The following is a 21,851-nucleotide window of genomic DNA, read 5'->3' as shown; positions in this document are numbered from 1 at the left end:
TACCAAGGCCCTTGTAAATTTTTCAAAAAAACTGGGAAAGAGGCCACCAGTGGAGCTTTTAAAGATATATAAAGCAAAATGTCAATCTGTAGCGTTATACGGGGCTGGAGTGTGGGGGTATGCAAATACAAACAATCTACAAGTGGCAGAGAATGCTTTCTTGAGATTTCTTTTAATGTTACCAAAGAGTGCATCAACTTTTTCGTGCCATATGGAACTGGGGATTCCCCACATTCGGATTTAGCCAGAATACAACCACTTCTTCTATGGCACCGCATATGGTCGTCAGATAAAAACATATTCACACAGCAAATTATCTCAGACTGTATGGGTTTGGACCTCTCATGCAAAATAGGTTGGTTATCGTATATAATATCTATTCTAAATGACCTGGGATTGGAAAAATACTATCTGGTTCCAACCTCTATTCGGTCATTAACCAGGAAGGCATTACAACTGTTGTCCCTTACTCACCTTGAAGAATTACGGACTGCCAACAAAGCCTCTAAACCATCTGTCCAACACTGCATGTCCGTTCAAACTACTTTTATTATACAGCCATATCTAACTCATGATTTTACCTCCTTCGAGAGATTCCTTCTAATCAGGTTTAGGCTAAACATGTTCGATGCCCGTGTGATGAGACCTCAACCCAGGCAACCATTCATACTTTCTTTTTCTGTAAATACTACAGGGAGTATAGAAAGATTTGGCTAATCCCGCTATTAAAACTTATGGGCATCAGAAGATGCCGCCCGGCCTTGTTAGCCTTACAGTATCTGGGTGAAGAGTGGACATCAAGGTACATTGTTAAGTTTTTGAAATGCATCTTTCGACATCGATTGAAATTATAAAAATCGTCCTATAATCTTGTGAATTGACAATTCTAATTATGTATCTAATAAAATGAAGTTGTCCTTCCTCAAGCTAGCATGTAATGTATCATGATGTTGTTTTTTTTTAATATTATATAATTGACAGAGCACTTAATAGTTAATCTGTTTGCTCTTTTTATCAAACATGTTTTTATGAATTATCTTAGGAGGCAGTATTTTGTATTAATGTAGAATGTGAAATGTAAATTATTTTATGAAAATGCTTTTATGGTTTTTAACATGACAAAAACCGAATAAAGAAATATTTGACTTTGACTTTGACTTTGACTTGACTAGGGTGACCAACCATCCGTAAATTTCACGGACAGTCCATAAATTGGACCTCATGTACGTTGTCCGCGAGGATCCTTTTTGTCAAAAATATTTGTATTGAAGTATTCAGGAGCAACAATGTGCCAAGAAGCATAGCAATAGCAAAAAAGTCCCACGCAGGGGAGTATGCATGCAAGAGGAGGGCATGACAATCATAGAAGGCAACAATAAGTAGCAACAACCAGACATCGAAAAGGGCGGGCTCCCCGCTGCAAGTCATTAGGTAGCGATGAATCTCAGATGCTTAAAACAGCGGGGAAGGCCACTCCCTAGGGAGCCCAGTCTCATAACCAAGCGAAAAGTCATCCTAATGGGAGCGACGGTTGATAACTCCCCTGGAGCTGCTAGGTGATGTGTGGAAGAACTGGCATTGGCTGCATTGCCTCAATGGGAGGCAGACATTGCACCTGAATAAAAAAACAAAACCCTTCCCATGCCCTCCCACCCCCACCCCCTCCCCCCCATCCCCCCTCTTACCCCCCAACCCCATGGTGGCGGCAACGACTATAGAAAGTGGAGGCGAGCAAAGAAAGAGAAAGCAAAACGAGATGGGGTGATAGCAACGGGTGTTGGGGCATCACTCATATTTGGAAAAGATGTAGAGCCCTAACGGTGGGAGGGCAGACCGCAGATGGGAGGCCCCGGGAGAGGAAAGCAACCAGCAGACCCCATTTGAATTCAAAGTTTTTAAAATCATCTCTGAAGATGTCCGCCATGCGCTCCAGGCTCAGGAGTTGCCAGAGGCGGTCATGCCAGAGGGATATAGCTGGGGCCTCCTTCTTCTTCCAAGCTGCCGCTAAGGTAACCTTAGCTGCCCCGATGCACAACCACATAATCGTTTTGTCCGCCCGTGTTTGATGTATTAGAGACGGGTCGCTGAGCACCAGGAGAACTCCCGCTAGGTCAGTAGGGATAGGGTAGCCCAGCATCTCCTTTATGTGCGCTAAGATCTCTTCCCAGTAAGGTCTGATAGAAAGACAATCCCACCAGATATGTCGAAAATCCCCCAACTGTCCACACTCCCTCCAGCATCTGTCTGAGGTGGTTGGGAAGATCTACCGGAGTTTGGAAGGATGTAGGTACCAGTTCATCATAGTTTTGAGGTGGGCTTCTCTGAGGGCTATAGAGTGGTTGAAGCGATTGACATCCACCCAAAGATGAGCCCATTCCTCGTCTGAGATGGGGCTTTGCAGCAGGTCTTCCCACATACCCATATACCTGGGCCTTGGAGAGGTGGCGGTTTTGAGTAGCAAAGCGTATATAAAGGATATCACCCCTTTCCTTGAGGATGATTTAGCGAGAAAAGCCTCAAACTTGGTCGGAGGACGTGTAGCAGCTTCCCTGACTTGGGGGTGAAGTGCCCAGTGAATACGTTGAGTGTAGTGGTAGGATTCAGTTGCTGGTAATTGAAATTCGTCCCGGCATTCCTTGAAAGTGAGAGGTTCGCCATCTCGGAACAGGTGTATCAAGGCTAGACGGCCGCCTTGTTTCCAGGAGTTAAAGGGGCCCTCATGGAGATCGGGAGGAAAGTGTGGTGGATCGGGGTGTACGGAGATGGGAAGGTAGTCCACCTATCATCACACGAAATTGTGTCCCATACCTTCAGAGTGGTGTGTGTAGGCGTGCTCAGGTACGTGTTTGGAGGCCTATCTCTGCGAGGGCGCCAAGCCAAATCCCAAATAGTCCGACCCGTCACGCTGCGATCCATATGGAGCCAATGTTTCTCAGAGTCCCTCTGGGTCCACTGGACCGGTACCCGCAATTGGGCTGCTTTATTATACATCTGGACATCCGGCAATCCCACCCCACCCTCCCCGCGAGGGCGATGAAGTAGGGAGAAGGAGAAGCGCGCCCGACCGCCTTGCCAGATAAAGCGCAGAAGCATGGTTTTGACTGTCTGGAAAAAGTCAGAATCTAAGCCAATAGGGAGAGCTTGAAAGAGGTAGAGGAGTTTAGGCAGAAGAGTCATTTTGATTGCATGAATACGGCCTAGCCAGGAGAGGAAGAGCGGCTTCCATTTCGCAAGGTCAGCCTGAATTTGCGCAAGTAGGGGGGGAAAGTTGGCTTGAAAGAGACCCTGGAGCGACGGTGTCAGGGACACCCCTAGATACTGGAGTGACTTAGAGGCCCAAGCGAGCGACATGGAGGAGCGAAGCTGAACAGCTCTCTCCGCAGGGAGGGAGAGGTTAAGAATGAAGGATTTCCCAGAATTTACCATGAAGCCGGATAATGACTCGAAACGGGTTAGCTCTGCATGGAGGCTAGGGAGGGAGCTCTCTGGTTCCGTAAGGGACAGAAGAATGTCATCGGCAAAAAGGGAGGTTTTTTGGGGGTCATCAGTGAACGGAATGCCCTGGATGACTGGATTCTGCCGCACAGCAACCGCCAAGGGTTCAATGCTGAGGGCGAAAAGCAGGGGGGAAAGGGGGCAACCCTGTCGTGTCCCCCAAGAGTGCATGAAGGAGTCCGAGCAAGCCCCGTTGACCATCATTTTGGAGGTTGGGACGCGGTAGTTTGCCTGCACCATGTCAATGAATTTGGACGAAAAACTGAAGGTGGCCAGTGCCTGGAACAGGAAGGACCACTTGACCCGGTCAAAAGCCTTCTCCGCATCGAGGCCTACCAGAATCGCTGGGATATGGAGTTTGTTGGCCTTTTCTATGAGGTGCACAATTTGTCGTGTGTTGTCGTGATTCTGCCTCTCTTTGATAAAACCTGACTGGTCTGGGTGGATAAGGAGCGGCATGAGGTAGTTCAGTCGTTTGGCGATGATAGAAGAGTACAGTTTGGCATCTAGGTTAAGCAGTGCGATCGGCCTGTAGGAGGCGCAGCACCGTGGGTCCTTTCCCGGCTTAGGTATGATTGAGATCCTACTCTCTTCGGCCATCGCGTTGAAGAGAGAGACCAGATGCGAAGAAAGCTCAGGGGCAAACGTCTTATAAAAGAGCGCCGTATAGCCGTCGGGACCAGGGGCCTTGCTGGTTTATAGTGAGGAGATCACCAAGGTGACTTCAGCGAGGGTAATGGGAGCTGTAAGCAGGTCGTTCCACGCTGCAGAGACCTGCGGGAGTGCTAGGGAGTCGAGGAACGCCTGTTGGGCGTCGCCATCCAGGGAGTCCCCTGCGTAAAGGTTCTTATAAAAGGAACCGAACAGGGCCGCCTTCTCTTCATCCCTGTGGGTGGTTTGGCCAGATGGGTCTAGGATACCTCCAATATATTCTTTCTCCCTTTTATCTCGTAGTTGGCGTGCTAAATGTTTGCCTATTTTATTGCCCTGTGTGTACGAAAGCTGCCGCATCTTAAGGAGGGTGAGTTCTGTCCTGTTGGAATAAATAGCCTGGAGCTTGCCCCTGAGAGCAGTAAGTTGTCACTGCTTTTGTCGAGTGGGATCTGTCTTGTAGGAGAGCTCCACAGCAGCGAGCTCAGCTTCGAGAGCCTCGCGTTCACGTGCACGTTGCTTATTGAGCGCGGAGTTGAGGGCAATGCACTCGCCTCGGATCACTGCTTTCTGGGTATCCCAATTAGTAAATTCTGATGTGTCCTCTGGGGAGTTATTCTAAAAGAACCCAGAGATGGCAATACGGAGCTTATTGCATGACTCTTTGTCGCGTATGAGGGAGAGCGGGAAGTACCACCTAGGGGCAGCCGGCGCAGGACCTTGCCATTGCAGGCAGACCGAGTAAAGGCCGTGGTCAGAGACCGAGAGAGGAAAAATCTTGGTTTCCTGGAGAGCGCCCCGCAGAGACTGGCTGATGAAAATGTAAGCTAGGCGGGAGTATGTTCTGGGACGTGGGAAAAAAATGTGTAATCTAGTGTCTGTGGGTAAAGTGCCCGCCAAGTGTACAAGAGCCCCAAGTCTTGAAAGTGTTGTTGTGTCTCTCCTGTGAAGGTCCCCGCATCTGACCTCTGTGTGTGTGTGCTATCCAGCCCTTTGTGCCAGATGAGATTGAAGTCGCCCAGAAGGAAAAGGGGGCCCTCCACAAAATCCGCTATTTTCCCTAGTAAGCTGGAAAGAAAGGGCGTTTGACCAGTGTTGGGAGCATAAAGCGCTACGAAAGTGCAGACCATTCCCCTCAGGAACCCCTTTACCATGATCCAGCGGCCTTCTTTATCCCCCTGGACCCCTAATGGCTGGAACTGAATCGCGGCGCGGAAGAGCAGGGCCACCCCGCGGTGTTTAGTGGCAGCTGAGGATCGGTAAATAAGTGGGAATTGTTTATGATTGAGGCGCGTTTTGTCTGCTCTGGCTAAGTGGGTTTCTTGTAAGGCGATCACATCTAGGTGATGGTCTACAATATATTTCCACACTTTGAGCTGCTTCTGCGGCGAGTTTAGGCCTTTGACGTTTAAAGTGGCTATTGAGATAGGTGCCATGGTGTTAACGTAGAAACGTCATTCTCAACAAAGCAAAAGGGGAACCAGCTAACCCGCGTCCAGCCTCCATACCTGAATGTTCATCGGAACTAGCATATACCCCAAAGCATACAGAAAGAAAAGCCCCTAGGTTGAAAAGCCGCCACCATGACCCCCCACCCTCCACCCCACCCCCCCACCCATGTATATATCTTACACCCCAACCAACTGCAACAAAAGAAAAAACAAGGAGAAGGAAACTACAAATCGTCAGACAGGCCCCAAGGGCTGGGGAACATGATTTCAGTCCTTCACGTAACCAGTTCCTGATGCAGGACTCAACTCCCGTCGAGGACATAAGAAGAGCTGTGGCAAACTTTTGTGGATCGCTCCCTCCGGCGCCATCCGTTAGTCCTAGAAGTGCCAGCTATAGGTTACGCCTCTCAGGAGTCCCCAGATGCCTCCGTCACCAGTGCCACTGACGCGACCGCTGCTCCCCTCTCAAGGTGGCTTGTGGACACGCTTGGCTTCGCCACAGGTGCTGGTTTGCCGACTCTTTGCCTTTCCGCTGAATGCATGCGCCCTCTGGTGGAGGATTCTGCCACGTCTGAGTGGATAGTGGAGTTCTCTAGCCCCAAGAGGTCGAGGGCCGATGTGAGGGAGCGAGTCTGAATCAGCTTTCTGTTGAACCTGAAGATCAGCCTAAATGGATGCCCCCAGGAGTAGGGGATGCCCTGCTCCTTCAGGTAGGTAGTCACTGGTTTGAATTCTCTACGCTTGGTCAATGTGGAGGCCGCCAGGTCCTGGAAAAGCAATGGACGGTGCTCCAGAAATTGGAGGGGATTAAGATTGCGAGCCTTCCGCAGAATCCGTTCTTTCACTTGGAAATCATGGACACACATTAATATATCTGGAGGGGGGGACTTTAGGACCCCTCGGTAGCCCCACCCGGTGAACTCTGTCCATTTGAATGTCCGTAAGATCGTCCTCGTCCAGCACTTGCTTGAAAAGGGCTCCCTTGTACTCCCGCAGGTCGAACCCCTCACCCTTCCAGGGCACCGCCCGAATCCAAATGTTTTTCCTGCGTGATCTGTTTTCCAGATCCTCGGCATGGGCCTGGAGGTCTAGATTCTGTTCAGTAAGTCTAAGTACATCTTGCTGGAGGCGATGTATATCGCCCGCTGTATCCACATTGTGTTCCTCTAGCGTAGCCACCCTCTCTCCTATCCCATCCACATCGCGCCGTACTTCCTGCAAGTCCGACGCCAACTGGGAGAGCAGCTCAGAGATGTCCTCTTTAATGGCGGCAAAGAGCTCCATCATGAAGGCCTTGGTGGCTGGCGCGTCGTCGTCCCCAGGTCGCGGCGACCTCTCTGCGGTTCTCGAGGCGGGGAGTCCCACCAGCGTCGTCGGCGCATCTTTCGGGGGCTTATCTTTCCTGTTTCAGCCCATCGCCATCTTGCTCCGACCGTGGACGGCGGGACCACTTTCTTATGCAAGCGTCTGCGGCCCCCTCCCGGCGTCGAGCCCTCGCAGGTGAAGACAACCGCGGCCGGTAGGGCAAAGAATTGGAGCATGCCTCTTGTAAAGGGCTGAGGGCAGCTGCTCGGTGGGGGCAACCACTTCCCCAACTCTCTCTGGGCGGCCCTCCTGACGCCTGATGTCGCCTCTGTCTCTGGGGGGGGTCGATAAGCACTTCCCCACTGCTTGCGGGGGGGTCTCCGCTCACACCTCGTCGGTCAGGTCTCCGACCCTGATGACCCCCCCCTATCCCACCACTGGTCCGGTCCTGCGCCGTCCGCCAAGACGCGGACCGAGCTACCCCTCTCCTCCCAGGGCCGCCTCCGCTCTCCTCACCTCAGTGTTGTGCCGGGCCGCCGCTCAATGAGCTGCTGAGCGAGAACTCTCCTGGTCGTCGCAGCCGCCGAGGGACGGGCCCTCTAGGCACCTCCACCCACTTGCGCTCCACCTGCCCGTCGACTCCCGGGCCGAAAGCGGGCGCCCTGGTGGTCCGGACACGGGAAGCCTCGCACTTTAGTTATGGTCCGTGAGGGCTCACTCCCCAGGGTGCCTCCAATGCACGCTGCCGCCAGCCGCCTCCAGGGCCCCCCACCACGGCACACTCGTAGGCCTAAACTAGGCCGCAGCTTCACCTTGTGGTAGAGAGGCAGTGCCCGCAGTGGCTCGGCGGGCCGCGGGGCAGGATCGTGCTCTGTAGGCCGCTCTCCACCAGCAGGTGCGGGAGGGGGGGGCCACCACACTCCCTCGTCTCTGCTGCGGCGACAGGTTGCGGTTCCCTCAATGTCCGTCGAGCCATGGACCGAAGCGATTGCTTGGAGGCCGCTACCACTGCACCTCCTGCAGCCTCCGGTAATGGCGGCTGGGTCACGCCACCACCACTGCAACCCCGGCGGCGCACCACAGCTTCCAACGCTCAGCCCACAGTGCTCAGCCCGTCGGACGCTCCGAAGCGGTACCGGAGCTCCGACCCCAGGTGCTCGGCGCTCAGCGCTCCAGATGCGCCCCCCTCCGCTGCCAGGCCTCCACTCCGCCACTCACGTGGCCAGTAAGCTCCGCGGACGCCGAGGCCGCGACTCCGCAGGGTGGTGAGTCGCCGCCAGTCCGCCCCAAAAGAGTGGCACTGTCTGGATCAGTACACACCGGGGGCTCCCAGGCGTTCTTTTGTAGATGCAGATGGGCACTAGATAGGGCTCATAACAAAGCTACAATGCAGGCCGCGCCGGAGAGACGGAGATTTGCGTCCTGCTCCGCCGCCATCTTGGCCACGCCCCCCGTGAGGATCCTTTTTATGGACGTCTTTTGTCCATAATTTTAAGCATAGCAGGGAAAAGAGCTGTTCCACTGCAAAAGGCCTCAACTCCCTGATGGGGCCGCCTCGCACTCCTCTGCACAAAACATCAACAGAGGCAACCCACCAACCTGAACCAGGGGCAGTAATTAAGTATTCCGAACAACAGTTCAGGCAATTAACAAATCACAATTCAAACAAAATCAATTTAGGCAGCAGAAAAAGATTTTTTAACATGAAAGAGAGGGAGAAAGAAAGGAGAAGACAAAAAGGAGTCAAGAGGGAGAATGTAAATCAAAAAAATATATCAACAAATAAATTAGAAAAATATCACAAATTTATTATAAATAATGCGCTCAACACGTAATTGCTGGTTTTCAAATGTAAAACATATACAAAAACCAAACAAGTGGCAAACAATAATTGTGTTATATAAGAAGGGATGCAACATATACAGAAATTATGTGCCCTCTACAATTCATATGCCACATATTCGTCGACGGCGTATCGACCGCAGTCAAAAATTGCGGTCATCATCAGGACAAAACGGTTGGAAGAGCTTCAGAGATCTGTATTTACAACCAGAGCAGAGCAGCCACAGTAATTCTTTGCATGCTCACAATAAATTCCAATATTGAATGATTAAAAAGTGTATCAAAATCACACAGGAGTTAATACTTTCTGTGCGTTTAGACAAATATATTCTAATGGAGCCGAAACTAAATCCTCCGTCCTAGATGCGTAAATCAATTTGGCATCCAGCAATAGGTCCTTAAATCACCACTGCCGCGATAATGTCCCTCTCTTTCGCACTCCTCTGAGCACAAGAGCAGCCCCACCCCGCCCATTGTCATTCTGTGTGGGGCTGATTGCCACTTAGAGAATGACAATGGGTCAGTCTGGGCTGGCACAGCATGTGGTGGCCTCCTCCAGCCTCAGTCCAGGGTGACATGGAAGTGCAAAAACGCCCATGCTGCTGCTATGTGAGAATCCAGTTAAGCAAAGGAAGGCGGTGAAAGAAGTTAAAAGGAAAGGAATATAGTTATAGTATAGGAGCCATGGTTGCTTTTTTATTTTATGCAACTAACAATCATTGACAAAGCCAATGGTCCTGGCTTGTTGTAGGTGTAACGTTACTTGTTCTAGGTGTAACGTTACTTGTTGTATTATATATCTGGATGCAATGTTAGAAGCAACAAAAATACCGGTCTGGCAGCACATTATATTAAGCACAGATTTTTAGCTTATGTGTTGTAAGCCACGCATTTTATTACATTAAACACCCTTTTGGAGAGACCCCCCCTAGTTAGGTCTCGCCTGTCGATGCGCATGCGCATCGAGCTTGCGAGACTATGGGGGCTTAAACAGTCTTTAACCAACTTGCAAGGAATCGTGGCGATTCCTTGCAGTGCCCGTGAAATTCAAGCTCAATGCGCATGCGCATTGAGCTTAAAAGCGCGTGCACATGCCCCCAGCCGCCTGCCTTGCATGTATTTTCCCTCAGGCGCACTCCTCCCACACCCCCGCTCCCCCCCCTCCCCTGCCTGCCGTGTCGCATTTCTTCAGTTCCCTCAGCCGCACTCCAGGCCCCTGCTGCTTTCACACCCTCTCCCCGCTCCGCCCCCTCCCCTGCCCGCCGTGTCGCATTTCTCCTCCCCCCTCCCCTGCCTTCCCTCCGTCTTGTCTCTTTTGGTCTCCTACTAGTATGTTAGCTGCTCAAGAAGGTATATCGAGGACTTCAAGACAGGACGAGTATTGCATGCGGCAATGATCACAGGTGTTTTGCATGGTAAAATGCACGAAGCAAACAGTCATGAAATGTTGTTGTACCTCAGATTTGAAGAGTGTTATTTTGTTAGTGCTTTCAGGATAAGGTTCGTTTTTATAAGAGGAAATAAGCTATAATGACTTGCACATTTGTCTTGGTGTCCCTGCTTTCATTTAACGTGCATATTTACGTGTGTTACGGTTTAAATGCATTTACAATGCACGTTATAAACATGAGCTTCGACATGTGGCCGGATGCTGACTCGCCGTGTGTTCTTGTGCTTGGGACGAGGACGCAGCACCGTGGGCTCCTGTATTTTCCTGTAATAAACTACAAATCTGATTATCACTTGTCTCGGATGAATTTATTCACTCCCCATACACAGACTACTTGGAAATTCCCCCTAAAACAAAACAAAAGATCTTTCCATGATAAAGGAAATCCACTTCCACATGTGGACCTAATTGCGTAATCCACACGTATCATACTTTCCAATACCGCCCCCCCCGCCATCACGCCACGACTACTACACTAGGACAATACGGACTTATGAGAAATATTACTAACCATTCTATTTATAACGGACGTGGTACACTACTGGTCACCACCAGGAAAAGCCTAGCACGTCACGTACTTTCACAATTAGTGCGTCACAGAGGGCCGGCCACGCGCACTGATGCAAGGAAGAGTAACCGGAAACACAGGATGTATCCTGGAAAGAGAAACTACACCGGGAATTTACATTTCGTGAAAAAGCAAAACCTTTTACTGAGTCGCACGTCAGTAAGTAAGTGGCGCCTCTTCCCATCAAAAGCAGCGTGGCAGCTGCCGCCCTCCAGCTGAGGTTTGTCAACACGTTCCCTTGTAGAAAGAATCATGTTCTTGTTCGGCTACATGGTATTGTTACAGACTAGAGTGCGCATGTATTGCCCTCTAGATGAATTGGTTAACAGTCACGAAAAAATTCAAAGTATTTCATACAACATGTAACAACATTACCCACAATGGAACATGGCATTTAATCCAACGGAGTTCTCGCACTCGAGAGCAGCACCTGCTCTGCCCCGCACCCTCAATCAGCATACTTTTGATCATGAACTCATTCATCATCGTACTCACTCACCCTCACCCTCACTCACCCTCAACCCCTCACCCTCACTCACCCTCAACCCCTCACCCTCACTCACCCTCAACCCTCACTCACCCTCACTCACCCTCACCCTCATTCACCCTCACCCTCACTCACCCTCACCCTCACTCACCCTCACTCACCCCCAACCCCTCACCCTCACTCACCCTCACCCTCACTCACCCTCACCCTCACTCACCCTCAACCCCTCACCCTCACTCACCCTCAACCCCTCACCCTCACCCTCACTCACCCTCAACCCCTCACCCTCAACCCCTCACTCACCCTCACTCACCCTCAACCCCTCACCCTCACTCACCCTCACCCTCACTCACCCTTACCCTCACTCACCCTCAACCCCTCACCCTCACCCTCACTCACCCTCACCCTCACTCACCCTCAACCCCTCACCCTCACCCACCCTCAACCCCTCACCCTCACTCACCTTCAACCCCTCACCCTCACCCTCACTCACCCTCACCCTCACTCACCCTCACCCTCACCCTCACTCACCCTCACCCTCACTCACCCTCAACCCCTCACCCTCACTCACCCTCACTCACCCTCAACCCCTCACCCTCACCCTCACTCCCCCTCACCCTCACTCACCCTCAACCCCTCACCCTCACCCTCAACCCCTCACCCTCACTCACCCTCTACCCCTCACCCTCACTCACCCTCTACCCCTCACCCTCAACCCCTCACTCACCCTCACTCTCACTCACCCTCAACCCCTCACCCTCACCCTCACTCACCCTCACTCACCCTCACCCTCCCTCAACCCCTCACCCTCACTCACCCTCACCCACACTCACCCTCAACCCCTCACCCTCACCCTCACTCACCCTCACCCTCACTCACCCTCAACCCCTCACCCTCACTCACCCTCAACCCCTCACCCTCACTCACCCTCAACCCCTCACCCTCACTCACCCTCACTCACCCTCACCCTCCCTCACCCTCACTCACCCTCACTCACCCTCACTCACCCTCACTCACCCTCACCCTCACTCACCCTCAACCCCTCACCCTCACTCACCCTCACTCACCCTCAACCCCTCACCCTCACTCACCCTCACCCACCCTCACCCTCACTCACCCTCAACCCCTCACCCTCACTCACCCTCAACCCCTCACCCTCACCCTCACTCACCCTCAACCCCTCACTCACCCTCACTCTCACTCACCCTCACTCACCCTCACCCTCACTCACCCTCACCCTCACTCACCCTCAACCCCTCACCCTCACCCTCACTCACCCTCACCCTCACTCACCCTCACCCCCTCACCCTCACTCACCCTCAACCCCTCACCCTCACTCACCCTCAACCCCTCACCCTCACCCTCACTCACCCTCACTCACCCTCAACCCCTCAACCCCTCACCCTCACTCACCCTCACCCTCACTCACCCTCAACCCCTCACCCTCACTCACCCTCAACCCCTCACTCACCCTCACTCACCCTCACTCACCCTCACTCACCCTCACTCACCCTCACCCTCACTCACCCTCAACCCCTCACCCTCACCCTCACTCACCCTCACCCTCACTCACCCTCACTCACCCTCACCCTCACTCACCCTCACCCACCCTCACCCTCACTCACCCTCACCCTCACTCACCCTTAACCCCTCACCCTCACTCACCCTCACCCTCACTCACCCTCACTCACCCTCACTCACCCTCAACCCCTCACCCTCACTCACCCTCAACCCCTCACCCTCACCCTCACTCACCCTCAACCCCTCACCCTCAACCCCTCACCCTCAACCCCTCACTCACCCTCACTCACCCTCACTCTCACTCATCCTCACTCACCCTCAACCCCTCACCCTCACCCTCACTCACCCTCACCCACCCTCAACCCCTCACCCTAACTCACCCTCACCCTCACTCACCCTCAACCCCTCACCCTCATTTACCCTCACCCTCACCCTCACTCACCCTCAACCCCTCACCCTCACTCACCCTCAACCCCTCACCCTCACCATCACTCACCCTCACTCTCACTCACTCTCACTCACCCTCACTCACCCTCAACCCCTCACCCTCACTCACCCTCACCCTCACTCACCCTCAACGCTTCACACTCAACACCTCACCCTCACCCTCACTCACCCTCACACTCACCCTCAACTCCTCACCCTCACTCACCCTCAACACCTTACCCTCACTCACCCTCAACACCTCACCCTCAACCCCTCACCCTCACTCACCCTCACAACACATATTGTGTTACAATAGGTGTCACATTTGCGGAAGATAAAACTATTGGCATTGTTAAAAACAAAGCTATTAATTACGTATTTTCAAAACAAGCACATACATAAAAAATGTGTCCTTTACAATACCAATAGCTCAAACTTTCATAATGCGAGACCTATTGCATTGCTGTGCTTCTCTCCCCTGCTGCACTCTCCTGCTCTCTAGAGATGTGGCCAGAGCTGCCATATAAGTCACGTAAATACAAAACATGTTGGATTCCAAATGCTATAGGTGTCACATTCGCGAAAGTTATAACTATTGGCATTGTAAATGACAAAGCCATCAATTTAGCAATTTTAACAACCAACAAATAAATAATATATGTCATTTACTAGACCAATAACTACAACTTTTCTAATGCGAGACATATTGCATTCCAACCCCACTCATCCACGCAACCTCACTCATCCACGCAACCTCACTCATCCACGCAACGCCACTCACACACGCAACGCCACTCACACACGCAACGCCACTCACACACGCAACGCCACTCACACACGCAACGCCACTCACACACGCAATGCCACTCACACACGCAACGCCACTCACACACGCAACGCCACTCACACACGCAACGCCACTCACACACGCAACGCCACTCATCGACGCAACGCCACTCACACACGCAACGCCACTCACACACGCCACTCATCCACGCAACGCCACTCATCCACGCAATGCCACTCATCCACGCAACGCCACTCATCCACGCAACGCCACTCATCCACGCAACGCCACTCATCCACGCAACGCCACTCATCCATTTGCAAAACGAAAAAGGTCAAACTCTTCTATTGCGAGACCTATTGCATTTTCAATGCTTGTTTTTACATCCCACTTAAAGCTCTGTAAACAACACCATGTCACAGTCGCCCCACGTCCAGGCACTGTGCATCATGCATGACTCATGCCTTCCACTTTTTCAGATTGCCTATGTGCAGGGGCATAGTGAGCCTTGCCCCACCCCACCCCTTGCTTCAGGAACTACAGCGAGGGTGGAGTTCTTGATGTGTCTCATAATTTATGTGAAAAGATGAGTGAGTAAGTAAGTGAAGGGATGGGTGGATGGGTGGATGGATGGTTGGATGGATGGATGGCTGGATAGATGAGTGAAATTATGGATGGATGGATTAGTGAAAGGGTGGATGACGGGCGAGTGAATGGGTGGATGGATGAGTGAAATGATGAATGGATTGATGAATTGATAAGTGAAAGGGTGAATTGATGAGTCGATAAGTGAAAGGGTGAATGGATGGATGGATGAGTGAAAGGGTGGATGTAAGGCTGGATGAGTGAGTGAAAGGGCGGGTAGATGGACAAAAGGATGGGTAGATGAGTGAAGGAGTGAAAGGGTAGATGAATGAGTGAAAGGATAGATGAATGATAGGTTCAATGGATGGATTCATGAGGGGAATGAGTAGATGAATGGGTGGGTGGATGGAAGGATGGATGGCTATGTGAAAGGGGAATTAAAAGAGAAAGGGGGATGGGTAAATGAATGACTGAATGGGTGGAAGGATGAGCGACTAGATGGATGAATGAGTAAGTGAAAGGATGGCTGGATAGGTAAATGGCTGGATGGATGAGTGAATGGATTGATGAATGGAAGAGTGGATGGATGAGTGTACGGATGGATAGGGTGAAAGGGTGGATGGATGGATGATGGATTAGTAAAAGGGTGGATTGAGGGATGGATGAGTGAAATGATGGATGGAAGGATATGTGATGGATAGGTTTGTAAGTGGATGAATATGGACATGGATGGGCACACAGATGGAAGGACAGAATGAATGGTGAAAGACTGAATGATGGATGAAAGTATGATTACACATTGTAAGCCCCATTATCTTAGGCAACATTTCCTATACATTGGCTTTCACATTTATATGAGTGATTGTCTCTATATAATATGTGTGTTGTAACGCACTCCAACACTCTGCCCCACATACTTGGGATGAGTAGCACTATAGTAGAAATTAAATACACGTGAAAGAGGGTCTATGTGAAGAAGAGGGGCACCATTGGAGGGTGATATCAAGGCCAGCCTGGCCGGACCGGGCATCAGGTGTTTTCTCTGGGAGCTGGAAAGGTGGGGCGGTTTTGTTACCACAAAAAGAGCTGCATATTTGCTTAAAGATGCGCACATACTGACAAACCATGAAGTGCATAATTGTCTCAACCTAATATAAACGTATTTTCACTTGTACTTTAGTAGTTATCTATTTACTTACTTATATACTATTGCGCAACCTTCTCTGATGTGTCTGTAAAACGCACCTTTTGTCCTGAATTTTGACCTCCTGTCCTGAATTTTTGTCCTCAATTTTGACCCTTTGTCCTGAAATTTTACACTCACTGTCCTGAATTTGCACCCATGCCAGTTGGTCACCCTACCATTGACAATGTGGTATTAGGCAGCACACGTTGCTGTAGTGGACTCGCATGTGTTCTGAGCACGGAGGCCGTCAACATTCCATTTACGGATGCCTTTTGTCCCCTTAATTGTCACAATTGCAGCAGGCTGTGCTGTTCCCCTGCGAGAAGCCCCAGGAGTTTAAACGTTCTCTCACTTTGGGCCTCTCGCACTTCTCTTTGAACTCTAGAGGCTGCAGCTGCCCCTCCCCGACCTCGAGCAGACTGTGGACAGGCCCATTGTCATTCTGTCTGCTGCTAATCATCACATAAAGAATGACAATGGGCCGTCTGCCTTTAATGTGCCTTGCAGACACCTTACCTGTGGGTTTTTTTTATTAGAGGGTCAGCAAACACCGCCGCAGCAGCGCGGCCAGACACTCTGCTCTATGGGGGCCGGGTGATTCACAATACATCCTCATTAACAAGTAAATGGTATTTTAAAGACCTGTGAAGTAGACAGAGGGTGACAGACAGAGGGTGACAGAGGGAGGAGGAAGAGAGAGGGAGGGAGACAGAGGAGAGACAGAGAGAGGGAGACAGAGGGAGGGAAACCGAGGGAGGGAAACCGAGGGAGGGAGATAAGGAGTGTAGGAGAGTAGGGTCTGCTTCCTATGGTCACCCCCATTTTTTGCTTTGCTTTACTGGTTTTCGACTTAGATGTGGCTGTGGGCCTGCTAATCAGACTCACAGCCCAGATGCACTCTCTCTAAATTTACACCATGTACTCTAGGTACATCCACAATTGGGAAGTGGTTCACCTTGTCAGCCCCTGTAGAGGTGTACCCTAGGTACTCAGGGCATAGGTGTAACCAAGGCCTACCAGGGGCTGCAGCATGTATTATGCCACCCCTGGCTGGCCACTCAAACTGACACAACTGGCTGATCCCTCAGCTGGGGCAAGGTCGTGTAATCACCCCTTGCTTAGGTATAGTATTCCTATATCTAACCTTATATATAGACAAACAGTAACCTATAAGTCACTCCTATGGCAGGCCTTAACAATCCTGGAGGCAGAGTGCTTGGTTATGTGTGAGATGGTGCTCTAGCATGAGCTGAGCCTGTCTGCAGCTTTCGGAACCTTGTCCTTATAGCTGTTCTATGATATTGCCATACCATATACTCTTAAGTGTATTATAAACCCTGCGGTTAAATGCTAACTTTGGTTTGGCTTTATCTAAACATGTCGTGTAAGGTGTCATCCGCTTTGGAATACTACCCCCTCGCCAATTCTGGCGACGGGGTAGCATTCCACCCTTTTAGAGGGAGAAGACATGTTGCTGCTGACTTTCCCAGTTAAAGTTAACCAGAGCCCCAACGTCACAAAATGGACGCTGCTGCCACAGACACAAGTCTGACCTCCTGCTGCTGGGAGTCCTTTCAGTCACGGAGGTTTGGACAATAGGTTTCCTGCCTGGGGAGGTGCGAGCACCACCCCAGACAGGACTTTGTGTATTGGGACAGGGAGGGCTGAATAGATTGAGACACTGCCTGGGGCACACTAGGTGCTTCATGCATACCCCGGTTCAAACGGTTGCTGGGGCACTCCAGCCCCAGCTCTGGCACGAAACTGGACAAAGGAAAGGGGGTGTAACCACCTCCCTTCCAGGTCCCCCCCATAGGAGGGACCTAGAAAGTAATCCAGCCCCTTTTAGTTGTATAAAGGTAGGAGCTGAGTACTGAGACTTTAGATTAATCCTGGAATCAAAACTTGACACGAAACTCTGGACCTTCGCCGTTCTGCTGAAGCTGAAGACTGAAAAATCTCCCTTGTGGCCAAGGAGTGACCACCCTGGGCAACCAGGCACCATCCAGCAAATCAACGGCTTGCTTTGTCGATGCTCCCGCCGGGACCTGAGCACAGAGCCTGACAAGACCCAGACTTCCAGACCTCTCTGACCCTCTCTTCACGTCTGCAGCATAGCTGAGATCCGTGTAGGCGACGAGACACGTGGGACCGGACATCTTGAAAAGCCTGCAACTTGCTAACTGTGCAGCTCCGGAGGCATCCTCGAAGCTGTGCAATGGGGATTGAGAAGCCCCGAATCCGAGCTCCACCTGCATCGAAGATCAACCCTCCACACTCCACGAGTTCTGCGTGAGGCCCTTCTGCTTGTGTTCTGCTCGACCCGTTGTCCGGTTGCTGGCCCGTTGGCTAGTAGCCTCTGTGACGACAATCCTTTTGAACCAACTCACTCGCCTGGTTGCTCCAGACTGGCCCTTGCCTCCCTGTAAAGGTGAGGCACCTCAGACCTTGCTGGTCTACACCAGAAGCCTTCTTTGAATCCTGCCTGGGTTGCCTTTGCCAAGGCTTGTTGACTCCAATCCGGCAGTCGACCCCTCCATCTGCGAGAACCTTCGTGGAACAGCTCGCCTCTAGCACCTGGTTGTCCTCGACACCTCCTGGTCCGCGTGGCTGAAGAGACAAGCTTCAAGACCGCACCTGATTGCTCCTCGACGTCGTCTGGTTCCATCCTGGTTCCACCCGGTCACTGGCTAGTGACCCAGACTCTGTCCCCTCTGCTTTCAGGTCCTCTTCATCCTCGATCCACCCTTGGATCCACCCGGACATCTTCTTCCTGGTCGCCTGCAGCATCTTTCTTCACAGGCTCCATAGACTTCAACGGCGAAACCCAACACATCTTCACACCTATGCACCCGCTTCCTGTGGGTGAGGTAACGCGAGTACTTTGGTGCTCCCAAGGGTATTGACTATCCAAGTGTCTAGGTTTTTAGTTGTTTTCTCCTAGCTAGACCAGAAGTGTCCTAAATCCTTCTTTTTCTAACTTCTAAGTTCCCATTGACTTAACATTGACTCTCGCGTGTGTGTAAAGACACTGCATGTGCCGCCTGTGGGCCTCCTACTTCCAAACTAAGGTTCAGATAGTGTAGCCCAAGCGATTCCCTAGGCCCTAGGCCTTTCCTTTTCTCGTGACGTGGTACTTATACCACTTTCTTAATATGTGGTTTGCCTCGCCCCTAGGGCCTAACCGTAAATTGTGCAACTTAACGTATCCTAATTAAGTAACTTGGTATGTGCTTTTGCCTCTGATCTCATAAAGAGTTCAGAGGAGTGTGTTAGTAAATAAATACATATATATTTTATATATATCCTGTGTGGAGTCCTTTCATTTGATATTCAAGGGGTTACATATGGTAAAACAGCTGGCTTTACACGCCCTCTAGAGTCTTTTAGCCTAAGACTGTTCTGTCCACGCTACCACTAGGATAGCTGGTCTATAAGGTTGACTTACAACCATCACCATAAGGGTTGTTTGGACTGGTGCAAGGTGTTCACTAGAATAGTGAACATCATATACCAGGCCAACTTCCCACATTGGTGTGCAGCAGTTGGGATTAGAGCTTGCTGTTGTTTTACCACTTGTAATCTTGAGATATCATTTGAAAGATCACATAGGTACCTATAGGTACATATAAAAACAAGTCTTAGTATACTTAAGTTCTACTGAACTTAGCTGTTGTAGAGCCTGGGCCTAGCACACCCTGACTACAACTCCTAGAAAGGTTCTGTAGGAAAACACATAGTGTAGGTAGGTGCAACACCACACCTCACTAGAAAACATGTCTCAGACAGTGAACCCCAGTGGTTCTCTGCCTGCAGAAGTAGATCCCTTGAGGACTGCTTCAAGATATGAAGCCTTAGCCTTCCAAGAATTGAGACAATTGTGTACTTCTAGAAGGCTAAAACAGGGTTCAAACCCTACCACTAAATTCCTGGTTGAGCTCTTAGAAGAGTATGATGTTCAACAGCCACCTAAGACAGGTGACACAGGTAGTGCAGATGAAGTCTTTCCCTCCTCAGGTGATAATGCTGATATTCCTGTACCAGATGAGGAAGAAGAGGGGGTGGAAGAAGATGATTCTGATCTTGAGACAAACAGCCAGGTCCCAGTCAGAAGACTTAGCCAGGCTAACTTAAGCATACATGGGAGTCAGTATGGACAGCCCCCATACAGACCCCCAAGTGGGCTTATCCAGAGGCAGAGGAGAGGAAGATCCCACTCTAGGGAATCTCTCCACTCTCATGATTCAAATAGCTCTCATGGCCCTACTCAGAGAGGGATGACTTCCCCTCAGAGAAGGGAACATGAGGCAAAAATGAGAGAGGCTGCTCTAAGGATTGAGAGGCAAGAACTAGAAGTTGCCTTGGCCAAAGAGAAACTTGCTCGTGCTAGAGAGCATAGAGAGAGTGGGTTAGAACCCACTGGTGGCAGCAAAAAGACAGGTCCTATGATAATAGACACCTAAGCAAGATTGTGCCCCCCTACAAAGAAGGGTATGACATCCACAAATGGATAACTGCTTTGGAGAGAGCCTGCAAAGTACAGCAGGTACCCCAAAGTCAGTGGGCAGCAATCTTATGACTCTCCTTTGCAGAAAAAGGTAGAGATAAGCTCCTCACAGTTAGTGATGGGGATGCTAACAACTACCCTGTCCTGAAGAGTGCTCTGATTGATGGGTTTGGCCTAACCACTGAACAATATAGGTTGTTGTTCAGAGATACCCAGAAGACACAGACTCAGGACTGGACTGATTTTGTTGATTGTGCCACTAAGGCTCTGGAAGGCTGGTTATTGGGAAGTCAAGTTAGGGACTATTCAGGATTGTATAATTTGATCATGAGAGAGCAAATCCTTAACAATTGTCAAAAACAGTTATTGCATCAATACCTGATTGACTCTGATCTGACCTCTCCCCAGGAATGATTGGGAAAGAAGGCAGACAAATGGGTCAGAACCAGGATTAAGCAGAAAAACCAGAACCAGGGAGGTGTTCAGAAAAAGGCAGACCAGAAGGGTAATGAGCAGAAACAAAAAGACCAGAAGTCTTCACCAGGCCCCCAAAAGGCACAGGGGGAGGGTGGCTCAAAAAAAACAAACAGAAACAAGAAGGTCCAAAGAAACCCTGGTGTGGATACTGTAAATCAGTCTCTCACTGGTTTAGTGAGTGCACCAAGAAGGGCACAGCACCAACCACCATTTCCCCTAAGGCAACTGTTCCCCCTAGTCCAGCTGTTAGTGGTGGTTCCCAGCAGAAGGGTGTAGTAGGGTTGACCCAGGGAACTGAGGTGGACTCTGGCCTAGTCAGAGTACCAACTCAGGCTGTTCTTGTCTGTGATGGGGACATAGCAACGTCCTCTACTGTAAGTCCCAGTAATCTGAGCAAGTACAGACAGACACCTTTTATTAATAATAAGATGGCTCAGGCCTACAGGGACACATGTGCCAGTGTCACCATGGTGACACCTAACTTTGTGGACCCTGAACAGATCATACTAGGTGAAACCTACCTAGTGACCACGCTAGCAATGCCACTACCTCCCGTAGTATGGCAGTTGTTAACTTCTCCTGGGGAGGGGTAACTGGCCTCAAAAGAGTTGTTGTGAGTTCAGACCTTCCTGTAGAGTGTCTGTTAGGTAATGATCTTGAAACCTCAGTTTGGTCTGAGGTGGAGTATTGGACCCATGCAGAAATGCTGGGAATATCAGCACATGTCCTTGCTGTGACCAGGTCACAGGTCAAAAAGTGCTTACCTGAACAAGTGCTGGATCTTGGAACAATAGATCAGAGACTACCGAAGACAAAGAGCAAGAGGGTTAAGGCAGTGCCTTCCCCCCTGCCTCAGGTTGAGGATCAGCCCTCCCAGGTGGATGATTCTGAGATCCAAGAGGGAATTGTCCTAGAAGAGCTTGAGCCTGATCAGGTTGAGTTTATTGGGACAAGGGGACCCTCAAGGGCAGATCTGAGGCAGGCACAGTTAGACTATTCCTCTCTTGAACCCCTCAGACAGCAGGCTGCTGCTGAGGCTGCTGGGAATGCTCAAGGTACCCATAAAGTGCATTGGGATGATGGGCTCCTTTATTCAGAGGCTAGAGACCTCAA

The sequence above is a fragment of the Lissotriton helveticus genome, chromosome 9, assembly GCF_964261635.1.
Source record: "Lissotriton helveticus chromosome 9, aLisHel1.1, whole genome shotgun sequence".
In the NCBI taxonomy this organism is placed as follows: domain Eukaryota; kingdom Metazoa; phylum Chordata; class Amphibia; order Caudata; family Salamandridae; genus Lissotriton; species Lissotriton helveticus.
The sequence above is the reverse complement of the archived record's forward strand: the minus strand, read 5'-3'. Positions refer to the sequence as shown.